Source organism: Polypterus senegalus, chromosome 1, assembly GCF_016835505.1.
Source record: "Polypterus senegalus isolate Bchr_013 chromosome 1, ASM1683550v1, whole genome shotgun sequence".
NCBI classification, from domain to species: domain Eukaryota; kingdom Metazoa; phylum Chordata; class Cladistia; order Polypteriformes; family Polypteridae; genus Polypterus; species Polypterus senegalus.
In genome coordinates this window covers 199,164,681-199,191,590 of record NC_053154.1, presented here as the reverse complement: position 1 = coordinate 199,191,590, position 26,910 = coordinate 199,164,681, and the positions used below count along the sequence as shown (strand labels likewise).

General features: G+C 39.3%; 1 long non-coding RNA gene across 1 annotated transcript in view; it reads left to right on the top strand.

The window, feature by feature from the left end:
- Window positions 1-26,910, top strand: part of LOC120537673 — a 96,859-nt gene that overhangs the window by 35,199 nt on the left and 34,750 nt on the right. The gene's annotated exons all lie outside the window — the stretch shown is intronic.

Here is a 26,910-nt window from a genome sequence, read left to right as displayed (position 1 = left end):
CTGTTCCTCCTTGCCCAAAGGAGCAGATACTGGTCCTGCTGATGGGTTATGGACCTTCTATGGCCCTCTCCAGCTCTCCTAGAGTAACTGCTTGTCTCCTAGAATCTCCTCCATGCCCTTGAGACTGTGCAGGGAGACACAGCAAACCGTCTGGCAATGACACTTTATTGATGTGCCATCCTGGAGAAGTTGGACTACCTGTGCAACCTCTGTAGGGTCCAGGTATCGCCTCATGCTACCAGTAGTGACACTGACTGTAGCCAAATGCAAAACTAGTGAAGAAACAGTCAGAAAAGATGAGGAGGGAAAAATGTCAGTGGCCTCCACCTGTTAAACCATTCCTGTTTTGGGGTCATCTCATTGTTGCCGCTCTAGTGCATCTGTTGTTAATTTCATTAACACCACAGCAGCTGACACTGATTAACAACCCCCTCTGCTACTTAACTGACCAGATTAATATCCCATAAGTTTCATTGACTTTATGCTATACTCTGATTAAAAAGTGTTCCTTTAATTCTTTTGAGCAGTATATATATACTGTATATATAATATATATTAGGGCTATTTAAATAAGTTGTTTGACCACTGCTCGTTTATTCAGCCATTTTCTATACTGGTGTATGGAAGGAAGCTTACATTTTCACCATAATAATAATAATAATAATAATATATTTTATTTATATAGCGCCTTTCCCATGCTCAAGGCAATTGAGCACAAACGTACAATTTCAGTGTCCATTTCTATGTTTGGGTGTGTGACAAGATACATGTCCTTCACTTTCTAGGGTGGTGTCCCATAAAAGAGCATGTCGAATAGTATGGTTATATATTTTTACCAAAACTACTACTATTCTACTTATGCTTAAAACAAAAATATAACTTTATCAGTGAAACAAACAGACTTTTTTTGCTATGGATAATTATTGTGTTTGGTCTTGAAACATAATCTGATGCTCCAGAGCAGGAGTCCTCAATCACGGTCCTGGAGGGTCGTGGTGGCTGCAGGTTTTTGCTCCAACCCAATTGCTTAATAAGAAACCCTTATTGCTCTCGTGACACTTCTGCTTCACTTAAGTTGTCTCACTCGTTAAGATCTTGAACCCTTATTGCTTATTTTAGTCTTAAACAGCTGTATTCTTGGTTTTTAATTGCTCTTAATTAGCAATAACATGCAAATGACAAAAGAGACCAGCATTTCTTCATTTACATCTGTGTGTATTTATCATGCACTATTGGGTTAAATTAAATACTTGGAAGAAAAGTGAAGAACTGAGAATTACTCATCTGTTTCAGCCTTTAAATCATTTGAACGATATCCTTAGAAAGGGGAAGAAAATCTAGGTTATGAGAATTGCCTGACATAGCAGAATTAAAACACTAACAAGCCATGAAATTAAATTATTGGCAAGAATTGCTTTCTAATTAAGCAGCCGGGTTAGAACAAAAACCTGCAGCCACTGCGGCCCTCCAGGACTGTGATTGAGGAACCCTACTCTAGAGTAATAGCTGGATTATAAGAGGTATTATGCAGATAGTTTTAAGACAAGTAGGTATGTTGATTAGGTCATGCAGTTAAAAAATTAACTCTGTACACGTGACAGTAACGGCCATATAAACCTAAAAATTTAGATGGAAGTTTCTTTGGGGCTGTGATCACATATGAACATGAATAATGCTGTCTTTTTATTTTATCTTGTACCAGCTGTCCACTAAGCATGGCTTAAGCACACTTCACATGTAATACTATGACAAACTGTACACCCATACAAACTTGGGGTAAACTCTTAAACTATTTGAGGATTTTGATGGTCATTTTGAACAAGTTTTACTCTTTCCTAATAGTAGTTTAGGCCTTCAAGCCTTAAAACTAGAACAATGATAGAATGCAACATTTTACTCATAGTGTCATATTTGTTGTCTTCCAATATAACATTTTCAAGCCAGCCTAATCCAGTTCACTGTTTCGGGAGGTGGGGGCTGCAGAGACTATCCTTGTCCAACACAGGGCCCCCTTATGCACACACCTGCAATCATGCACTCATGGGGTTAATGTGGAATCACTAGTTAAACCTGTACACACTGCCTTGGGGATGCTGAAGGAAAACTGTAATGCCTAAAGGTAGAAATTTTTATTAACAGGGTTACTTTAATATATTTGATAGTGTGAAGTCAACTGCTGATAAAGGTTCACCAGGCCCCATTAATAAGGTGGCGAAGTATAAGTGCGCTGTTGTCATAATTACTGTAAGTCTAATGACTATTAATCTTTTGAATGTCTCTTGAGTTTTCAGATATACAGTATTTAAAAATGCTTTCATTTATCAAAGTGGTTAGTGCTTTACCCTCGCAAGGTTTGTCCAGAGTCTTCAGGGTTTAGCTCCCTGCATGTTATCTCCCTGTCTGTTTTCCTCCTACATCTCCAAACACTTACTTATCTTGTTCATTGAGGATGGCATTGTGTGAGTGTGGGAATTATTCAGCCCGCAGTGGACTAGTTTGGTGTCTTTTTCAGGTCTCTTTCTAGTCTTGTACCTGATGCTCCCAGGGTAGAATGACAGTATTATTAGTATTTTTTACCATCTTCTTTTACTTACAGTATGATTTTACCTGGCTAACTGCAGCAGTCTCCTTTTGTTTACTTGCTACTTATATGTGTGACCTTGGGTTTCTTCTGACCCTTTGTTCTGGTTGATGGTTTTCCAAAATATAAAGGTAAAAGTAATTTTGATTGTCCTTGTCAGAGTAATGTGGCTTACCTCCTCATCCAACAAAGGATCTACATTTCTGGGAAATGTTGTTTTTTTGAGGGCAGCATTCAGCTTCCTGGTAACCTAACAGGTATATTCAATAATTGCCTTGCTATTGGTGTAGGGTCATTCACATTCTTACTACTGGGTGTGCTGGATTTATAGGCAATAGCCGGCTACCTGATGGCTTTTATCAACTGACTCTCTACACTATAAACATAACACAATGCCAGTGGTGTTGGTTAGACTGTGAGCTCTGTTTTTGCAACAGTTTATCATTTTGAAATCTAAATCTGAATTGTTGGGCAACAGACACTTTATTTATCTGTAATATTTGCCCTTGGTCAAAATTGTTTCCTTGCGGCCAAAAAGGATACCCAGAAAATGAAGATAGCAAAATGAGTTAGCAATTATAGTGTTTTAAGTGGATGGCAGTCAGGAAGCCATGAGAGGCAAACAAAAACTGCTTGTCACAGCCCAAAATCATCATCATCTTCTTTCGGCTGCTCCCATTAGGGGTTGCCACAGTGGATCATCTTCTTCCATAACTTCCTGTTCTCTGCATCTTGTTCTGTTACACCCATCACCTGAATGTCCTCTCTCACCACATCCATAAACCTCCTCTTAGGCCTTCCTCTTTTCCTCTTGCCTGGCAGCTCTATCCTTAGCATCCTTTTCCCAATATACACAGTATCTCTCCTCTGCACATGTCAAAATCAAAATAAAAAATGAAAATCAAAAGTCAAATAAAAAAACAAAAGGTTTTCACACTAACTTGGATTCTTATCCTTATTGTAACACTCTGTAATATTCTTTGCAGCTGTTTTAGAATTTATCCGCTGGCCAGATAACATAATACAGATGCCTTAGCTATAAACATTAAGATACCATATAATTATGATTACGCAAAAAAGCTACCCAAAATTGTGCTGCAGTGACGACATTATAATAATAAAATGTCAAAAAATGCTCCAAAACTTTAAGTAAACGGTTGTATTGCATGCCAAAATTAAGGTTCATCACAGAAAATAATGAGCAAAGCATAAATTAAAGGCATATCACATAACCTCATGGATTTATTTGTTACACAGTCTAGCTAAACATTAATCTCTATATATTTCCTTTTGTTATCCATCCATTCATCCATTATCCAACCCGCTATATCCTAACTACAGGGTCACGCGGGGTCTGCTGGAGCCAATCCCAGCCAAAACAGGGCACAAGGCAGCAAACAAACCTCGGGCAGGGTGCCAGCCCACCGCAGGGCACACACACACACATCAAGCACACAGTAGGGACAATTTAGAATCGCCAATGCACCTAACCTGCATGTCTTTGGACTGTGGGAGGAAACCCACGCAGACACGGGGAGAACATGCAAACTCCACGCAGGGAGGACCCGGGAAGAGAACCCGGGTCTCCTAACTGCGAGGCAACAACACTACCACTGCGCCCCCTTTTGTTATCAAATCATAATTTTCTGTTTCATAGCTTTTTTTTTTCCTTTTAGTCATATATCTTTTTGATTATATGTATATGTGTGTTAACAGTTGTATCTTTGGGGTGCTAGTTCCTCTAAAAATGAGTTTTTTTTTTTAGAGGTAAGTAGGAAAGTCATAACCTAGTATTACTTTCCCTTGATAAAGATAAAATTAATTTGTATGAAACTGAGGTTTCCTTTCTGTAAATTAAAATAAAGCTATATAGTTAAATAATTGCACCTGTTTTGATTTCTTCTGATGTTGAATGCTTACACTCTGTAGAAAAAGCTGCCAACAGAAGCACATTGGAAAACAAATGCTGACAGCAAAGTCTGTTTTTTTAGCCAATTTTTTCCTTGGAGCAGATGCTGTAAACTAGGATGAGGGGTAGAATCAAGTTGTTTTATTAAAAGTGTTATTTAATGGAAGACTTCCAAAATCTTCAGGATTTAAAATGCATTCTTTCCCACTGTGCCTTCCAAAAATATTTGTGTACATTTATTGTAGTTGCCATTTCTGCATATTTATTATGAAGCTAATTAATTTTTTTACTGAATTGTGTTTACAGATGACAACAACAAATATTAAGTATTATCTAACAACTACTTTCAGACAAACTTGGGGGGAAAAAAAAAAAAAGTTAAGCTAGTATTGGCATGTGACAGCAGACCATGAGTATTGGTACAGTGTTTAAGTAAATGGTACACCATGATATTTGGCTAAATTTGGTGGAGCATTTGTTGTAATGGAATTTCATCATTGGAAGAAATGAGCTACTGCTGACAAATGTTAGAAAGCTGCATAGTGCGAGTGTTAGCAAAATGTTTAGTAGGAATAGTCATTTATTTATCCATCCAGTCATCGATTCATTTTTCATACCTTCTTTTTCTGGGCTAGAAAAATCAGGCATACAGTGCCAGTTAAGACAACAGTGCCATTGAGAGTGAGAGGAGTAAAAGAGTAATTTTCAATAATCCATTGTAGACATAAAGATAACATAAAAACAGCCTGTATTGAGGGAGGATCAATTCTGCACTCTTAAAAGACTTGTTTACAGTATTTAAATTAATGAACAATAATACTGAGTGTGTTAACGTTATAAATGTACGTGATTTTATTGTAAAGTCATTTGGTGATTGAATTTAGCAATAGCAAAAACAGAAGTTATTGTATGCACTTTGGATTGTACTATCCATGTATAAATTTAACTGATTTAGTGCAGTTGTACGTAAATATGTATTTAATGATCATTCTCTCCCTGAATGTACTGATCCAGTTTGGGGATTACCGGGAGCTTATAATGGCAGAACTGTGCCTGAAGGCAGAAACAAACTCTGCATGCAATGGTAGTCTGTCACTGAGCACAGTCACATACGCTGAGCTAACTAACGCAAGTCATACTGTACCGGGGCTACATAGTAATAGTGTTGTTTAATTGTTGTACTGAGTGCGTTTTGTTTCCATTGTCCTGTTTGCTGTTTGTGTGCATCAGTAAATGTCATCCCCGTAAATACAAGTGGGACGGATGATGGAAAGAGACTGCAGCCCCAATTCGGAAAACACCTGTTAACTATCAATCAATTACATCCAGCAGTACTATATAAACAATCGGGAGAGAACAGGGGGAGAGAGGAGAGAGACGAGGATCACATTTCACCACGACGGATCAACTTACCTGCTGATTACCTCATCACGCCATTGCAACCAGTTTTTTTTCATGCCGCCGGACTGACTTTGATTCCCTCATCACCAGAGACCCCGGGGTTGGATTACATCATCCACCACAAGCCGAGGAATCACGGTGAGGCTGCTCCAGTTATTCCAGGAAATACAAATGCTTCTCATATTAGTTGACCAGTCTTCCGCATTCAGGACAGTTGTACACTCGGACTCAAGTTCACAATCATTCATTCCATATTCATTCATTTGTTGTTATTCGTGTTGTTTATTATATGTTACAGGTACAAGGGATGGTTTTGTTATTGTATATATGGTGTTGGTGGAGGTATATACATATTTATATATACACCTTGATTTTTGTGTGTGAATTTTTTATTTTTTGTTCTCTCATTTAATATAATTAATTATTTAATTTTACATACCTGTTTTTTCGTGCTTGTTTAAACTGTCGATTGTGGGGAAATTTTAATTTGTTAGAGGAACGGCTAGATATTTAGATTAGCCTCAGTAATTTATCCAGGCCACAGGTCTTGGAGGTGTAGCTGCTGGCTGGGTAAGAGGTCGGCTGTTACAATACATCTAGTCACAGAGATGTAGAAAATCATCTTGGTTTGTGTATGTGTTAGGCTGCATTGTGATCACTGTGCCACCACTTAGATGATAAACATGCATTATGAAACTTTATTTGGAAGTGGTTATTGAAATATAATGAGAAGGGGGGGGATTTGGTCTCGTCTGTTATTTAGTCTTGTCGTCATAACTGTCATCCCGAGGTATCCTGTATTTACTCATTCTGAGAAGATTTAATTACATTATACGCAAATATAAATAAACATGAGCAGCAAACAAGGGTTCAGAAGGAAAAGCATAAGGCAGCTAAAGTACCATCAAAGTGTAAACTGGCCTCAAGTTCACTGTATGGCCTGTCAGAGACTGACTTGGAACAGATGTGAAGAAGGAACTTCTGCCAGGACCTGACGCTGCAGCATCGGCTCCTGCCAAGAGTGAAGGTAGGAGCGAAACTGTGAGGAAGGCCGGCAAGGAGAGCCTTTTTATCCCCAATGTCAACTATAGCTAATACCCACCCAGGACTCGCAACTCTGCCTACGGAGTGTGGAAAAGACTGAAACACACTGTCCGAGCAAAAAGTAATGATTGCTGCACTCGGGAGGGAGGGGAGACATAAATGATATAAAGAAGGGTATATGGGATACAAAGAAAGAAATAAAGGATCTCAGCAAGAAAAATTAGCAACAGCTTCAGGATATAAAAGACCTGGAGAAATGTTTAAGTACTCGGTTTACTGCAACCTTTATAGAAAAAAACTGATGAAAAAATACTGAAAAATTAGTATGTTAAAGAGTAAAATTACAGTACTTGTTGCTCAGCTTAAAGATGTTAAGCAAACGTTTATGACTAGTATTGAAATAGTTGAACAATCGTCATCTGCTGCTGACAAAAGAGCAGCGGCTGCAAAATCAGAATGTAAAGTGGGGTGAACTGGCTTTGCAGGACAGATATAGAAGGCACAACATCTGAATCGAAAGTCTCCCTAAAATCTGTGAAATTCAAATCCCAGTGAAATTCATAGAAAAGGGATTCTCTAAAATAACTGGAGAGAACTTCAAATCAGACACTGAGATTGTGGCAGCCTACTGCATATGTGGATTGAATGCCTGAAAACTGAGAAGCCTGATTTTCTGCTTTGACAAGCTGCAGTTTAAAGAAAACTTGGTGTCTCTTCTCAGACTGAAAGAAGAGATTATATTTGAAAATAACCACGTTTGTATTTTCCCAAATTTCTCCTCTTCAGCAGCTTTTAAACGTGCTGCATTTTACAGCATTAAACAGTGCCTATGCCTGTGCCCGTCCTAGTGAGCTGAATGGCTTCCGGCCTGTCTCTTTGACGTCACATGTGATGAAGACCATGGAGCGGCTGCTGCTTCACCACCCGAGGCCATAGGTCCACCACACTCTCGACCCTCTGCAGTTCACATACCAGAAGAAGGTGGAAGCAGAGGATGCCATCATCTATATGCTACACCGATCCCTCTCCTACTTGGACAGCAGTGGTGCTGTAAGAATTATGTTTCTGGACTTCTCTAGTGCCTTCAACACAATCCAACCTCTGCTCCTTAGGGACAAGCTGACAGAGATGGGAGTAGATTCATACCTGGTGGCATGGATCGTGGACTATCTTACTGACAGACCTCAGTTTGTGCGTCTCGGGAGCTGCAGGTCTGATACTGTGGTCAGCAATACAGGAGCGCCACAGGGGACTGTACTTTCTCCGGTCCTATTCAGCCCATATACATCAGACTTTCAATACAACTCGGAGTCCTGCCATGTGCAAAAGTTCGCTGACGACACTGCTATCGTGGGCTGCATCAGGAGTGGGCAGGAGGAGGAGTAGTATAGCAACCTAGTCAAGGACATTGTTAAATGGTGTGTCTCAAATCGCCACCACATAGATTTTGGTGGATGGTGGATGTTAGGAGGTTTTAGGAAACCCAGGCCCCTCCTGGACCCCGTGATTATCAGAGGCGACTGTGTGCAGAGGGTAAAGACCTATAAATACCTGGAAGTGCAGCTGGATGATAAATTGGACTGGACTGCCAATACTGATGCTCTGTGCAAGAGAGGAAAGAGTATTTGCTTAGAAGAATGGCGTCCTTCAACATCTGCAATAAGATGCTGCAGATGTTCTATCAGACGGTTGTGGCGAGTGCCCTCTTCTATGCGGTGGTGTGCTGGGGAGGCAACATTAAGAAGGACGCCTCATGCCTTGACAAACTGGTGAGGAAGGCAGGCTCTATTGTAGGCATGGAGCTGGACAGTTTGACATCCGTGGCAGAGCAACGGGCGCTGAGCAGGCTCCTGTCAATCATGGAGCATCCACTGAACAGTATCATCTCCAGACAGAGGAGCAGCTTCAGCGTCAGAGTGCTGTCACTGTCCTGTTCCACTGATAGACTGAGGAGATCGTTCCTCCCCCACACTATGTGATGGTGGGTAAACGTTAACATTATACAAAGTTATTGTCTGTTTTTACCTGCATTTTTATCACTCGTTAATTTAATATTGTTTATTTTTATCAGTATGCTGCTACTGGAGTATGTGAATTTCCCCTTGGGATTAATAAAGTATCTATCTATGTATGCATGTATGTATGCATGCAGAGCCCAAATCACATACAGCCTCTTGTATCCTGCCAAATTGAAAGTGGTTATTGAAGGTTAGTTTTACATCTTTAGCTCTCCGGATGAAGCAGAAGAAGAGCTAAGAAGACTATTCCCATATCCTTTTGATACATGATCTTGTGGCATATATCCTGGCAAGGTAAAGAAGATTCTACTTGCAACTTGGTCCGTTTGCAATGCAACATTTGCTGTAACTATACATTCCTTTTCCTTTTTGGCTTTTTTTTTTTTGTTAAACTTCAATTATTATACTATATTTTAGCAACCATAGAGTTATTAGCTATTTATAGTGTTTTTTTTTTTTTTTCCTCTTCACATCATACCCTTGGTTTTCTTGTATCGGGAAATTACTATTATAAGTTATCTCAGTCTCCATGAAAACCATTTGACATCATTCCCTAGGTTTATTGTATTGGGACTGTTTAAGATCATATCCTAGGGTTATTGTAGGTGGACTATACTATCATAAGATATATCAATTTTAACCTTTTCTACACCACTGCTGGAGGGTTCATTTTGTTCTGGATGTGCTGTGTCTCTTAGCATGTCAGACGTCTAGCCTCACTTGGGGAGACAAAAAAGCGTGTTTGGGGGGGGCTTGAGAGCAATACTATTTAATATTTATCCTTTCTACTGCAAAAACTGTATGCATCAACATAACAATAGGCTCCATAGCCATAACACCTTCCAATAATATGCAATATAGGTCAAAGCTATCAATGTACTACCTTAACTCGACTACAAAATGTCAACAAAAGTTCAGAAGCAATGTCTCTATGACCAAACCGTGAACTTTGTGAGCTGGAATGTCAAAGGTCTCAATTATGATGTAAACAGGAAAAAAGTATTCTCTCAACTAACGTCTAAATGCCAAGATAATATTTTTACAGGAAACTCGGTCAATAAGTAAGGTTCAGTTTTGGTTGCAAAGAAGTTGGATTGGCCAGATTTTTTTTAAAGAAAACTAGGGGTTTGATCTGATCCTGAAAGGTGATATATCATGGTGATGGACAATTTATTTGATACTAAAGTGATTTTGATAAATATCTGATAGTGATTTAACCTAAAATGTATGTGCATCTATTCCGAATGTGAACATTCCTAAAATTATAATGGCCGGATACTTTAATTGTATTTGAAATCCAGACCTAGATAGGTCTTCAGCTACAGTGGTGATAACTACTGTAAAAATAATTACCCAGTTTGTAATGAATCATAAATTATCAGACCCATGGAGATTTTTAAATCCAAACCTAAGAGCATAATTGTCCTCCTCACCAGTATATCAATGTTAATCAAGAAATTGATTATTTCTTCGGAGACAATAATTTTTTGCCCATTATCAAATCTATTAAGTACAACACTATTGTTATCCTAGACCACGAACTTCTGATCATGGAGCTTAAATCACTATGTCTTCCACACTCTTGTCATAGCTGGTATCTTAACCCCGTTATTAGTTGATGAGAACTGTACAGAATTCATATATAAGCAAATTGATTATTTTCTTGAGACAAATGCATCCTCAGAGATCTCTGCAGTAATATCTCTGGGAAACTGAAGGCATTTTTAATAAGATTATTTCATGGAAACCAAGAAGGCGTCAGAGTTAATCAGTGTAATTACCAGAATAAGTCTAGAATATACCAGATCTCTTAATGAGGCATTTTACAGAATTCAACCTCTTGACAACTAAAGAAACTGAACACCTCATCTTTAAATTGCGACATCATTATTATGAACACAGAGAGAAGGGTTCTTTTTAGTCCAACAAATCCACAAACAGGAAGTGTATAATTCAATAACAGTAATTACCAACACAGACGGAGAAAAAATCATTGACCATAAAAATATAATCCACACTTTTAGAGAGTACTATAAGTCCTTATATTCTACTTAGTTTAAAGAAGCTAAGACACATTCTAATGAGTTTTTTTGATTGATTACAGATACCAGAGCTAGATATTCTTAGTGCAGTAGAACTGGATAAACCTCTGACACTCTCAGAATTACTAGATGCTATAAAGTCACTTCAAAGTGGTAAAGCAGCAGGTCCTGATGGGTAGCCAGTGGAATCTTATTAAAAAAATGCTCAAATAAATTAGCTTCATTATTAGCAACATTTATAGAAGCTAGAGACTGCAAAATTTTATCAAAAACTTTTGGCCAAGCATTAATGACTATCTTTCCTAAGAAAACTATGGACTTACTACAATGTATATCATACTGACCAATCTCACTCCTGAATAAAGACATTAAGATAATCTCCAAAGTGCTAGCCAGAACATTTGAGAAATGCTTCCTTCTTTAATATCACAAGACCAAAGTGGATTTATTAAAAGCAGACAGTTAACTTCTGTTCTTCGATGTTTGTTTAATGTAATATATTCACCCATTAAATCTAACACCCCAGGGATCTTATCTTTGGATGCAGAAAAAACATTTAATAATAGTTCAGTGGGGCAACCTATTCACCACAGTGCACACATTTGGGTTTGGGCCCAAGCATATGTGCATAGATCAAACTACTCTATACTAGTCCAGTTTGTATTAACAAAATTATTTCATACTACTCCAGACTAGAACATGGCCCACTATCACCATTCCTTTTTGAAGTCACCATTGAGCCATTAATTTCGAAATGCATCAGAGATAATTGGATTTTCAGACAAGGCCAGGAACAGAAAATATCACTATATACAGATGGTATGGTACTTTATATATCTGACCCAGTAAATTCTGTGGCAGCAGTCAGCAGATTTTTTTCAAAAGATCTCTAGACTCCAATTCAATTTGAATAAAAGTGTGCTTTTTCCAGCGAACTCCCTAGCACACAATATTAGACTGGGCATCTTCATGTTTATCTTGGTAGATCAGTTTAAATACCTAAGGGTAAATATAAATCTGTTTTTCAACAAAATGTTGGTGTCTGCATGGAACAAATTAAACAAGACATAAATAGATGGACTACCCTCCGTCTCACATTAGCAGTCAGATTCAACAGTGTCATGATGAACGTCCTTCCCAAGCTGCTTTTTCTATTTCAGAGCATTCCCATATACATTAGCAAATTATTTTGAAGAAATTAAATTCAGTCATACCCTAATTTGTTTGGAATTTGAAACAGCCACACATCCAAAGGGCAGTTCTACAATGACCTAAAGCAGAAGGGAGCATGCCTAACTTTCAATTTTATTATTGGGTGTCAAATATACAGGCCATAAAGTCCTTGGACATCATGTATAACGGCGAGCGTAGAATTGACAATAAAACATGGTGTACTGACAAAAATATTCAGATGCACAAAACCGTGCATAAGCCAACTTCCACACACTTCAGCTGCATAAATCATGGTCAGTGTGAAAAGCAATGCATGTGCGCATGCCTGCTGCCCCACACCGGTTCCTCCCAGAATTATGCCCCTTTGAATATGCAAATCAATATAAATAGCCCTTTAAGTTCAGTGTTGTATGAAAAGACCATGGCAAAAGCACAAGGAAAAATGAATCATTTCAGCAAATGTGAAGTGGAGACAAAGAAAAACCTACTATTTGTTGGCTTAATCAGTGGTATAAGCAACAAAAGGAAGTTGATTGAGTGACATAGAGTGGTGAAAAAACTCAAAAGTTCAAGTTCAGAAAGTCACATGGTGCCTGAAATAAAAAAGAAGTGGTGAGATATCAAGGTTGCCGGGAAAAGGCGAGTCATACCCCACTGTTTAAGTGTCATAAGGAAGCGTATTAGGTTATAGAGAAAAGAAAAAAATACCAAAATGTTGATTTTAATCTTGAAATTTTACACTTTAATCTTGTAGTTTATTTTGTCATTAAAGTTGAACGTTGTAAATGTCATCTTAAAATCGATGTTTAATTTTCTAGAGTTTCTCAAATCCCATCATAACTAAACTAGCACATTAAATGCCTCATATTCTTCATGTTCTATGTGTGTGAATCACTACACGCTTAAACAGGCTTTCTCTTTTGTAGACGGGAGTGCACAGGCACTGAACTCCACACAGAATACATTACATTCACGATATTACAGTTCTCTGAACATTTTAGAATACTATATCATTTTCATGATGAAATACATTAAAACGTATTAAACATGGGGGCATGGTGGCTCAGCAATAGCGATGATTGTTCTTGCCTCCCCCAAGATGCTTGTTGTGTCGCACGTGACCCTTGATGAAATGATTGATTGCAGCAGTACCTTTCCTGTCAAACATGCCAACCCCCCAATTCCTGTCCTTCAGTTTTCTTTCTCCACATAACCAATTGCCACAATATATGCTCTGTAATAAATGTCAAGCCAGCTGTAAGCTTAGAAAACAGATTCTCCAAAGCTAATTTTAAGGGGCATTGAAAAAATCTTTGTAATATGTGTTTACTTATTCCATCCATTTATCTATCCAGGATCGCGCCAGTCCTAGCAAGCATACAGCACAAGGCAGGAACAATCCCTGGACGGGCTACCAGCTTATCGCTACCGCTGCGCCACCAATTCAATTTGGAAGAATCCCACCCCACCTCTTTTGAGTCAGTGGGTAGCTGACGTTCTATATTGTTTGAAATTGGAAAAAATCAGATTCTCACTTAGAGAGAGGATCTGTTCAGAATTTTTTAAAGTATGTCAGGATCAAATCAATAACATTTTAGAATAAGCTTCTATATCAGGGAACATGGTACTCTTTCTTCCTTGCTGTTTCAAAGATTTACTCTGGTTGTTGACTCTCCTCTCTTTCTTTTCTATGGGGTTGAATTTTGGCTTTTTAAGTTTAACTTTATTGTTTGGAATGTTATTTGCTTAAAATTAAAATAAATAATACATAAACATAATGAGTAGGAATTTCATTTTTGTACGCTTTATATGTAATGGGTAAGGGAATAATAAAACTTAGTTGAAATTAAAATTATACTAAGGAAATTTTGTTCACACCCATTATCACTTCTTGCCTTTTACAGTACAATCCCTCTTAACCGGCCACCTCGGGACTGGACCCATGGCCGGTTGCCGGTTAATCCAACGCATACCTATTTTCATGTAGAAAAGTATTTCTAAGGTATGTACTGTATATCTTCAACGTTCCTGAAGAAACCATATCCACAAGGCTTCATCCATGATTTCGCACACAGGTTTTTTTTTCTCGTACAATGACTGGACAGTGTGGTGTAGTGGGTCCGCAGCTCAAGTCAAAAACGCCACTTTTTAAATAATCGCCTCACTTGCGACTTAGCGAGGGGGCGTGGTATGTGTGGCCGATTGGTTCAGCGATCACGGAGCTGGAGAGACCGGCATTGAAGATGACTGGCTGTCGAAAGGCAGTGGCAGTCGTGGAGGCTTTGGGCTGGTTTAGCCCCAGCGTGAGCGCCCTGGCTGCTGGGGAAAGAACCCAAGTCTCGGTATCCGGATGGAGCCCGACATAGCCAGGGATCAGAGGGCTACCAGACCAGTGTGGATGGCAGCTGCACCTGCAGGTAGGGTGGCTCCCCTGTTGCGAAGCCCGATGGGAGAAGCAGGGGAGCTGCCAGGTAGAATAAAGAAGGCACCGTGCTTTGGATTTTAAGAGACTGCTTCCAGCCATTGTTTTAACCTCGTTTGTATTATTTTTAAAGGACTTGTTTTTTTTACTAATAGATTTTAATCTCCTCTAATTCACTAGTTTTAATGGATTATTTATTTAAAGAAGATGTTTGATACACTGCACTTTATTTAATTTGAACACTGTTTTGGTGTTTGCTGGTTTTAAAATACCTAACACCTTCCAGGAAAGAAGGAAGTGCATACATATAATATAAAGAAGAACTCAGGATTAAAAAAAATTTTATTTTAACAGGTCGGTTAATCTGTCGACCGGTTAATTCAAGGCTAGTTAAAAGGGATTGTACCGTGGTTGTATTTTTCTAATTCAACTTTTATCTGTGGTGTGTGACAGATTGGGGGTGCTATCGCTCCCTTGAACCCTCAGACAATACGTCAGATACCAGATCAAAGTCCAAATTATGAATTTATTATAATAATAATGTGCACAAAGCACCTCTCCACAATACTCCTATAAATAAACACAATTCACAATAATCAATAATCCTCCTCTTTCCCAGATGCGTTGCCACCCTGCCACTCAGCTCAGCTCATTTGTCTGGGATTTCCCAGAGTCCTTTATACTGCTTAACCTGTGGGTTTCATCCCTCTGTCCATGATTCCCCATCACTTCCGGGTTAGATAAAAAGACCTCTTTTCTTCATCCCGGAAGTATGTTGGTCCTTCCATCCCTGTGACTATGCCATACTTCCGGATTGTAGTGAACACCAGTGTCTCTGGGCCTCCCTGCAGCGTTCCCCTTGCGGCCCCCATGGTATCCAGCAGGGCTGTGAAGGAAAACTCCAATATCCATGATGCCCTGCTGGAATTTGGGGCACCTCCATGCTGCCGGAAGGGCTCCATCTAACGGCGTGGGGGGTATTGGCCGGGATGAACGGCCGGCCATAGTCCACAGGTGTTTTAAATCTTGTTACTGTCTTTAGTGACCTAGGTTTAAAAGTTTTCTTCTTGGCCACTATTACATACAACACTGGGTAAATAACAGAAATATGTACTTTTTGGGTGGAACATTCCTTTAATGTAACTAAAGCAGACCTATTTTACTTTAAGAAGTTGAATAATACTACTTATTGATACACTTGAGGATTCTAGAAATAGAATAACTACCTGTGCATTGACATAAAAGACTAAACACAATGTGGTAGGGTTGAGCTGTATAACAATAGTGGAAAAGTGCTGAAACACAAATTTTAAAACAGTGATTTTTTTATTAATGGAAGTACACGTTGGCTTTCTTCTCACCCACCTTCCAGAATGCTGCTTATTGCAGTTATCAAAAAAATCCATTTTTGTAGTCTTCACAAAATGAAACTACACACTTTGACGCTATAGACAGCCTACCATCACATGCCCAGGGCTGCAATGCAATCAGGGCTTCATGGAGGGATAACAAACCCATTACTATGACACAAACCTGACTTTAAGAGGGCTATCATTAGGGAAGCCCTTGAGGACTGGGGTAGGATGGGGCAGCACTTCAGGGAGGCTAACAGTTTTTTGATGCACCAGGGAAGCCTGAGTAAGATTTGTTTTTTTGTAGCTATCCATTATTTGTATTTTGGTACCAGTACTGATGTCCAAATGTTGATATCAATACCAAAGTCAAAATTTTAGTAGTGATCCAATACCACAAGGCAGGTGATATAATACAGAAAAGTCTGGTTATTCTTTTTTCATTTAGAGCAGGGGTGGCACTGGCGAACTCCAGGCCTCGAGTGAAGCAGTGGCTGCAGGTTTTCATTCTTACCATCTTCTTAATTAGTGACCAGTTTTTGCTGCCAATTACTTCTTTTAATTGACTTGACTCAGGCCCCATAGTTGTTTTTTTTTTTTCTTTAATTAGCATCCAAACAATAATGAGACACAAAACAAGCCACCACATGACCAGCTCCCCTGATTACTGGATTCTTAGAGATCTGATTTATCTATAAGGTGAAACAGTATTACAACACTAAGACTTTTTAAGGGTGATGACTGATGCCGTGTAGACTTGCATCTTATTGCTCAATGTTTCAATGGAGAACTTTATTTGTAGTGAAAAGTATTTGTTGTCTTTGTAAATCTGTGTAACAAAAGATGACCCCAGTCTTGGCTGATGCAAAGGAAAGAACAAAGACCTTGTGCTGATACTGGGTTATAAAGAAAGGAGTGAACATTTTACATTGTTTTCTTGGGAACATACTAAGAAACACAAAGGCTCATCTTTTAGTTGTTAACTGGTGTGATATTTTGTCCCTTGAGGCTTGGAAAGCTTGAATTATACTTAACCCCCCATTAGAGTCTTTTGTTTTGCAAACGTCTGATCAGCACTCCTTATTCAGAAAAAGATTCCAGTTTTCCCACAGGAGAAAGACTTTCCGAGACTGTGGCCATAAAGCTTATTGAGCGGTTTCTGGACAAAGGTAGAACCGTAACAAAAGTTGCATAAAGTGTGACAGGAGCTTCCTTCATGTACTGAAGCAGCATTACACATGTACTTTGTCAGCATGCCCATGTCGATCAAACACAGGAAGCTCTGCAGTCTACTTGTGACTTTACACTGTAGGAAGATAAGTAAAGAAATCAAGGTAAATGACATTCGATGTGGCTTTTATATAAGTAACAAATAAATGTTTTTCATATGAAGACCATCATAAAATATAATCACAAATGGAACATTGCACGATACCTTGGTTAACTCTGTATGCCCTGCTGTTTCATTGAAGGACATGTGGGTGGCAGATTGATTGGCAGGGTGACGCCCAACCTATTGCTGCATTCAAACGGTGCCATCTTTCACCTTTACACCTGGTGCCCCTGCATTGTTCTTATGTGTGAGTGGACATTTCTTGCGGGGAGGGCTGGTGTTCTCTTTCTCCGATCTGAATTCAACTCTGCTATAGCACGTCTTTATTTGAAAACAGCAGTGTCAGATTGGGGGGAGCGTGAACATGACTGAGAGAGTAAAACGGAATTTAAACCAGCTGCTACACACTCAAATCATTTGTATGTTTTTATTCTATGACCACTAATAACTATGCACTACTCAAAATGGTAATTCTGGGAAGCACCCGGAATCTAACTCACAACCTCTTGATTATGAGTCGGTAGTTCTTACCGCTGCACCACCCTACTGGTCTTGTCAGTGTCGTACCCTAACCCGATTTCTTTTTCTTCGGTTATATTCTTGAATAAAAGAGCACACATTTTCTTATACTTGTACTTTTTGTGAAATTGTTTATTTGATATTTGGACTTTAGTCTTCACACATTATACACTTCATGTTAAAATTTTGTCATTAGTACTATAACATGAAAAACGTATCTTTTTTAGGTATGTGTTCAAAATTTCTTGCCTTGCATTTCCTGTTATCCTACATTTACATAGATCATTGTAGACATGGAACACACATGAAATGCATGTGTTCCAAATAATGATATATTATTTACCCTATACAACTCCAGGCACCTCACACACACCAGATAAACAGACTTGAACTGGGAGAAATGTTTTCAAGACAGGGGATGAGACAGCAGGCTGCTTGTGCTGATCAACACATGTACAAAACAAAAGTCGCTTATAGAGAGGTGAGAAGGAATTTAATGTGGCCCAGGATTACAAGTGTTTTTTGTAGGTTTCAGAGTCTCTAGTATTAAATCTGCTTTGTCACAACATATTAGCTTTTTTTTTATTAATTTATAAGCCGCAAGACTCACACTTTGAAATGTCTCCTGCGTTTATTCTTATTTGCTTTTGCCTGGCAACAACATTACCTATAATCTCCCAACATCTTTGCATTCATTTCTCACAGGTGTCATGTCTTTAATATACCTGCCCCACTGAGCAAAGTCCCCAGTTTTCAGTGCCTATGAATTGCTTGTTTAGTTTCCTGTTTTTTGTAGTCAGAATCATTTTCCTCTGTGTTTTCTCCAGCAGCTCAAGTTTTTTCCCCTTTTAGGGTTTATTGACCCGGTGCAAGTGAGTATGAATGTGAGTGTAAGTATGTTCTGTGTTGGCATGGCACCCTGTCCACAGTTAGTTACAGCTTTACACCCAGTTCTGGTACTTTCCTGTAATGGAAAAATAAGCTTCAGAAAATAGATGGCTGGATTTTCCATTTTTGGCACAGTGAATTTTTGGATGCGAACCAAAATGCATCTGGTACAAATACATCTGATTTTCATAAATCTCTGTACTGTTGACTAAAGCTGCCATCGTTGCAGATGCTTTTCCTCTTGCTCCAAAGCCGGCACCCTATCACACTCACAAGCCTTTAATTATTATTGATCTTTTGGGCACTTATTCAAGTCCCCACACTGTTCACTGCATATTTATTTTGTAGTCTGACAAACATTCACATTAAAACAAAACATCTTCAGTTATTTCAGATATTTAGCAATATTTTGTACACCATTGATTGTACAGGATGCTCCATTGTTAAGGAATAAAAGCATCAGGAATCATAACAAAGTTTGTGGTCAATTGTTGCCATAAATTATTTCAAGTATCAAAGACTATGTGAGTAGACTATAAAGTGTTAAATATCCCTCTGGGAGCGAGGTGAACTTGAGAGGACCACCATGAAGAAACCCTTCTAACTGACTTAAGCAGCCAGTGAATGTTGTGATCTTAAAGTGAATCAGAGATTTGTAATTGAACTGGTGAGTCAACCTTTCTGCTCATCACATTCCACAAGTCAGCTGTCATCCAAGAACAGTTGGGCAGATGCACTGGAAAGACATCCACAATATTAAAGAGGAGAGAATGTGTGACTGAGCGACTGGTCTCTACGATGGAATGAAATAATGAAATAGGGAGAGCATGTTAAACAAATTAAGAATTCAAGAATGCTCTGATACCTGCAAACAATCAGCACATTAATACACCTTTAAACCTTTCCTTGCCTGCCTTTATCTCACTCTCCACAAATGCTCTGAACAGTTTAGCCCTTTACACCATATTACATTTCTGAAGTGGCAAAAAGATAATGAGATGGCTTCTCTTTCTTAAGCTTGTTTATGTGGTTCAAAACTGCCCGATTAGTTATTACTTTGTCCTTCGTCTATATAGAGTTTAGTTGGAGTTATACGTGTCCATTTGTTTGGTTTAAGAAATCAACACTGACTTGTCTCAACATATTTTTGGGTGTAGGTGACCATGTCTCTTAATAATTTTGAATGGGCATGTTATGGCCATCCTAAAGAGAATAGCATTCAGAAGGATTATAAATGGGAAATGAAAAAAAAAAATGAAATAGTTATTAGAAGTAAGCTAAATTCTTGGACACAAGACCAGGCTGTGGTCTGTTTAACAAGTAAGACAGACAGGCCTAATCAACAAATCCTAAAAAAATAGACATAGCAAGATCCGTAGCCCAAGCTCGAGATCCACAGTCCTCACTCTAATCAGGTGTTGTGGGTCAGAAGTGACTCTGGAAGCTGAATGTCTGAAGCTGGGTGCAACCAGCCAGCCGGCAACAATACACTCAAACGGCATGCTATTATAAACTGCCAGAAAAGCAAAATTAACAATACCAAAAATGAACCAAAGGAACTATTGAGGGGTCGAACACCCAGGTTCATTAGCTTGGGGTGCAAGTGCTGTTCACTAAAGTTGGCTTTGCTCTTAAGCTGTGAAGTTTGCTTATAGAAAAGCTTCAGGTTGTAGATACTGAGATGAGCAAATGGATAGAGTTTTGCATTAAAAAATACAATTGTCATAGTGACAAGACAAGATGTTTACCACACCATCACTTCTTCATATGTTGTGGAGAGTATATACACTAAATTGAGAACTGTATCAAATGAAACTAACAGACCAAATGGGCTCCCTGTCACTTAGTATTGTTATTCAAAACAATGCATACTAATTATCTTTCATTAAAACAAGACACGGTCCTAAGAGGGTTCTTAGTTTCCTGAAGTTGGAGGATTAACAAAACTAGGCATGCTGCTTGTGTAGAGGTAGCTAAGCCCCACAGACCCTGCTGCACTTCACCATGATGTCACAGAGCTTCTTTCATTTAGGCATTTTACATATACATCCACATGCGTGCACAATGTATACTTACTGTATATTGAGCTGTCTTGCATTATTGTGCATCTTAAAAGAGGCTCGGATTGAGGAACTCTGAAAGAGTAGTGGATGTCTGAAAACTGCTCCAGATGGTGAGAGCTCAAGTCCATCAATAACCCAAAATTAAATGTCTTCTGGACTACACACATTCTGTCTCCCTCTCATTTCACACTTGGCACATGCTCACTGTGCCCATATGGTTTATTTGCAGGGCCTGCCATTTTCTCCCACTTCTCCAAGACATACAGTGTAGTTAGTTTGTTGTGGGCTGACCTGACTTGCACAAGTGTGTCCTGTGATGAACTGGCACCCTGCTCAGGGCATTGTGCGTGATGCTGCTGATAGGCTATAACCACAGAAAGGCACACTTATGTACAGAAAGACAGATTAAGGTGTGCTAATGTGCTGAATAGATTTGCTTTTAATGTAGAACATATAAATGTTGAGGTAGGAGAATATGGCCACCATTTGACCTTGTTTGTCAGAAACTGTGAGCTGGACCTCTTGCACTTGCACCGTACCAGTGATTTGCACACAGTCTTCACACAGCAGGAGGGAAGAAGCAAGTTATTCAGCTATATTATTGTAACCCTGGTGTCCTGCCAAACCAGCTCAGAGTGATGTCTACAGAAATATTTAAGAAGTGCAGATCACTGGGAGAGGAAAATCATAAGACTAGAGAATATTTGGAGACAGGTGGTGGAGCTCAGAGTTGTGTACGAGTCACTATAAGTGGGAGCACCAATCCTATGTTTACTTAGCTGTCATGCTGTGCATCCCCCTCGCACAAAATGCTGGTTCCTTGTGTGTTTATCTATAGTAACACCCAAAATTATTCATCTCCCATTGCAAATTAAGTTTATTAGCAAAATCCATAAACTTTCAGCTTTTCACAATAAACAGATCAAACAAGAACAATTTAAATAGCTCAACACAACTAACAAAACTAACAGAAAATGCCACTTTTAACAACTACTGAGGTCTCAAAATTATTCAACCGCCCCCCCGAATAGAATCCCCCATAAGAGCACACATTTGTAGGTCAGGTGTTGTCTCTGATGCAACTAATCAAGGTCTTTTTTATTATTGGCATCGGGTGTGCTTGGGATAGAAGCCATCAAATACCTGGACTGGCTAGGGGTGTGTTCACAGTGACGTTTGACTGCATGTTAGAAATATGGGTAAGTCAAGAAAATTGTCCAAAAAGTTAAAAAACAAGGAAAAGGATACAAAAAGATATCAAAGGCACTGATACCGTTGAAAGCATAGTTTGCAAGTTCAAAGTTGAAGGAACACTGGCTACACTACCTGGATGTGGCAGAAACAGGAGGCTATCAACAGATGCCACCAGATTTGCAAGGTGGCTGGTGGCCAAAAACCCTCAACGACTGCAAAAGACCTGCAGCAAAACTAAGGTTTCAACTTCCATGGTATGGCGCATACTAAATGCTGAAGGTTTCCATGTCCAACACTCCATGACATACACCACTTGTGACCCAAAAGTACAAGAAAAGTTGGCTCAAAAATATTCTCAAAACCATATAAATAAGCCACAGAAGTTTTGGGATTCTGTTCTGTGGAGTGATGAAACAAAATTTGAAGTTTTCGGGCCTATGGATCAGCAGTATGTCTGGAGGAGGACAAATGAATCATATGCTGAAAAGAACACCCTGTATATAGTGAAGCATGGAGGTGGCTTAGTGATGCTCTGGGGCTGCTTTGGTTCTTCTGATACTGGAAACCAGAAGCATGTGGAAGGCAAGATTCAATCAAATATCAAGAAATCCTAGGAGGAAATGTCATGCCATCTTTGATTGAGCTGAAGCTTGGGCATCACTGGACCTTCCAACAAGAAAAGGACCCCAAGCATATCTCAAAGTCCACCAAGACTTGGTTTTAGAAAAAGCACTGGAAGATTCTACAGTGGCTGTTGCAGTTTCCTGACTTGAACCCCATAGAAAATCTCTGGTGGGCTTTGAAAAAGCTGTTTCAATATGCAAATCCAGAAATGCTAGTGAGCTGGAGGCCATTGCCCTGGAGGAATGAGCTAAGATTCCTCAGAAATGCTGCCAGAAGCTGGTGTGTGGCTATGCATTATGTTTGCAGCAGGTCATAACAGCAGAAGGGTGCTCTACTAAGTACTAAAGACACTCGTCATGAAGGGGTTGAATAATTCTGAGACTGCAATAGTCATTTAAAATGGCTTTTTGTGTTGAATGTTGAGAAGGCACTTGTAATATTAGTTGTGTTTGGCTGTTTAAATTATTCTTGTTTTGTTTATTACAAACAGCTGAAAGTTTGTAAATTTTGCCAATAAACCTAATTTGCAAAGGGCGTTGAATAATTTGGTATGCAACTGTAATTGCCAAGTGCAATGCCTTTGTTTTGAGGAGTTTAGTAGCAAACATTTATCAAAACGCTTATCACAAAGCCTTTCTGTGATTCTGCATTAAGAGTTTCATATCAGGTGATTGTGGAAGGCCAGATCCATCACTTAAGAATCCAAAGCCAATTTTTAAATAATTAATGGTGCCACCCAAAGAACAGGCTGTAATTGGGTGTGGGTGGAAGCACAAATGCGCTTTGCTCAGAGGACAGCCGGGGGTGCTATGCTGATGCGTAGGCGAGGGCATGTGTCAGTCAGGTGCCTCATTGATTCATCAGAGGGCACAGCATGTTCACACCTGTGCCCAACTAAAGTGGTATATGAGGAGCTTACACGGGTACAGTTTGTGGGAAAGAAATGAACAGAGGTTAAAGGAAGAGGGAGAAGGTGGCAGGATGTGGAAGGAGCACCACTTGAAAGGAGCGAACGGCTGACACCCAGGGGAAGAAGAGGTGATTGCTCTGGCTGAGTGGCTTAGGGCGTGGAGTGATGCAGTACAGAAAGGGGCGACTTACCGTGTAAGCCCGGGAAGGCACTGGGGGTCGGCGAAGCTCTGACTGGGTAACCCATTGTGAGCGCCATGGCTGTTGGGGACCTGAGCCTAGGTCTGGAGTGGGAGCCGTGTTGTAGCTATGGAACGGCAGGGACCCAGACCTGTGAAAGAGTGTTGGCTGTGCCTGTCAGTAGGGCGTCTCCTCTCCTGTGTGGCCTCATACAAGATAAGCAGAGGAGTCGGTGATCTTAAAGGACACACTGGGTACTGTGTTTTGATAGAGATGACCTCTGCCTGTGCCTTTTAACCTCAGGATTATAACGTGCACTTTATTTAATGATAATTTTACATTGCACTGTTTGAACACTGTGTTGTTTTTGGATTGTAATAAATGCACTGGAGCACTTTTGCACATACCCCTTGCATTGTGTGTTGTGTCCTCACCTGCTGGCTCAACCCTCGGAAACGTTATTGGCAATGGCGGGTTCAAAAGGCTCCTGGAAGGATTAGGTAGCTTGAAGCCAAACCCGCCCCATTACAGTGATGTGTGTCCTTTAGGAGTCGTTTGCAGCATAACCTTCAGGTTACATTTACTAATTTGCTGCATTGGCACAAATGTATTTTCAAAACTATTGTTCTGGGGGTCACACACTGCTCTGAACAGGCTCTACTCACAAACCCCTTCCCATGTAATGTGACCAAAAACTGCCAATTGTCAATCAGCAGGGCACCATGGCAGTGTCCCCTGTATGCCTCGGGGCAGGTTACCGGGCTCACTGTAGTCATCTTCTGTAGTGGTTTTTCACTTATGGAAGTTGACCAGCTGCCTCCTTGTCAAGGTCACCAAGAAATGACCTGCTGCTAAATGAGTACTGGACAGTGCGTGTTCCTCGGTTCAAATGACAGAGTAAAAGTAAAATTCTGACATCATTGGTTGAAGAAATAGTCCAATCAAGCCATTGTTTTGTGTGGATCAACCTTTTAAAAAGAAAGTGGTTATTAGAAAACCTGCACAAACATGCCACACTATCCCGTAACCCATGTGTTAAAAGTTCTCAAAAGGCAGTCGGCAGAATTCCTTCCTTTAGGCAGTGAATTGCACACATTGGTGACAATTAAAGGGAAGTGCATTTGAGACAGAAACCAGGAAAACATCTGCACACACAGAGTGGTGGGAAGCTGGAAAAAGTGTCTGGATGTGATATTGAGGCAACTTAGCCATTAGTTAAATGCAGTCTTGTTTGTAAAATTATGAGCTTCCACATGGTTTTGACAATCTTTGTAGTGTTGAAAAGCAGCATATTTTCAGTCAGCAATTGTAATTATGAATTTTCTTCATTTATGATATGCAAAATTCCCACTACTTTTGAATACATTAGAAATGAATGAATGAGTAAAACGAATGCCAACATGTTACCAAGAGCATAGAGAAGCCAGGGGACATTTTGTTTGAACATTTCTTAGTGTTCACAGGTACAAGACCCTTGCTCAGCTCTGGCAGTGTTGTGTTAGATGTAATTGTGAAGGCTTTGCATTCTTAACACTTGTATAGAATCCCTTGATAAAATCATCAAATGCTCATCCTTGCAGTCTAGCGTCTTATTTTCTGTACATTTATATAGCTGCCAGAAAATAAAAGTACAAAGTGAGCTTTTATTTAATACCCCTTAAAGCATTCCTTGCAAAAACAGAAGCTTTTCTGTCATGCTGTTTCTTGTAAATGTTTTCTCTGGCAACATTTTCAAATGCTTAAGAATTTTGATAATGATCAGAATACTGTATTTAATGTTAAACACCACCACCGTGGGAAAGGAGAATGTAAGTAAACAGTGGAATGCAGGAATGGCGGATGTTATTAAAGTCTGGAATTTGGGGTGGGTGTTTTTGCCAACTTAACTCTGCTTTCCTGGCACTTTATATAATCCCAGTTGAAAGTATGCATTGGGAAATGCTCATTGTTAAGTCACGTTTAGAGAATCGGACTAAGACAAGCTGCAGCACAGACCATGGTGAGCCTGCCGTGAGGAGAGGTGAAGCAGGCTGGAACTGAAAGGGATACACGTCACTGTTGTCACCAAACATGACGCTGCACTTCAGCTGAGAAATGGGTCTTAACCAACAGAAAAGACGCATACAGCCAGATCAGTTTGATTTGTTTCTCGCTTTTATTATTATTAATTATTACATATAAAGAACAATTAAGTGCTAGAGGCAGGACAGGAAAAATACATAGCATTTACAAAGATGAAACAAAAATATTTTTTTTTCTTACCCTTACAGATTCTGTAAGTTTGCCATTGCTTCTGAACAGGTCTCTGATATAATGTAGATCTATAAATTACATCTCCTTCCATGAAGAACTTTGCTAGTTTTCTTTCAATAATTATATATAATTATTCTTATAATCTCAAATCTGTACAACTTTACTTCAAAATTATACTATAAGAATTAAGTAAATTCAGTGGGAATTTCCTTTTTAAAAACATATTTAAATAGTACCATATTTCTTTTCACTACAAAAATTTCCACATATTTCTCTTTTAAATACATCTATCTTACATTTAAAACATGCACCTACAGAATAAACCTCTATTTTAATTTGTCTAAGGAAAGTAAAAAATATACCCTGTACAAACAGAACTGGGGAATTTCATATTGCTTAAAGGCAGTGCTATCAAAACTATTGTCATTTCTGTAAAGCGCTAATGCTCGCTAGGATCATTTCTGTGCATTTTGCCACATCAGGAGTGCAGCCAGCAGGCTTTAAATAACAGAGCTAATTGTTGGATAGAGAATCTAGTCGAGAAAACGTCCTATTTCTGGTATTTGCACACTTAATTCCAGTGCTGTAACAGAAGCTGTATTGTATTTGCATAGAGAGAAGATCAGATTGTTGCACCTTTAGGTGTCATTGTAGTTCCTTCTCCCTTAAAGTTGAGCCTATTAGCACAACATGTAGATAGATAGAACTTTACTTGTACAGTAACACAGGAGTTTAATGAAACCGCTGGACATTATGGGGAGCCACGTCCTGCTCAACAGCAGCTCGCAGTCTGAATGAAGCTCATCATTACTGGTAGAGCCGACACTTGGGATACGATTTAAAACTAAAGCAGCTTCTTAATACAGTCAATTGAAGATGCTTCAACTAGAACTGACAGCAGACTGACGGCAAGAAGGTCCCCCACACTGTATAGTTGGAAGTATACAACCAGCAGAGTGTCCGTGTCAGAAAGGGTAGTGCATTGTGGGAGTGTGACCAGAAATG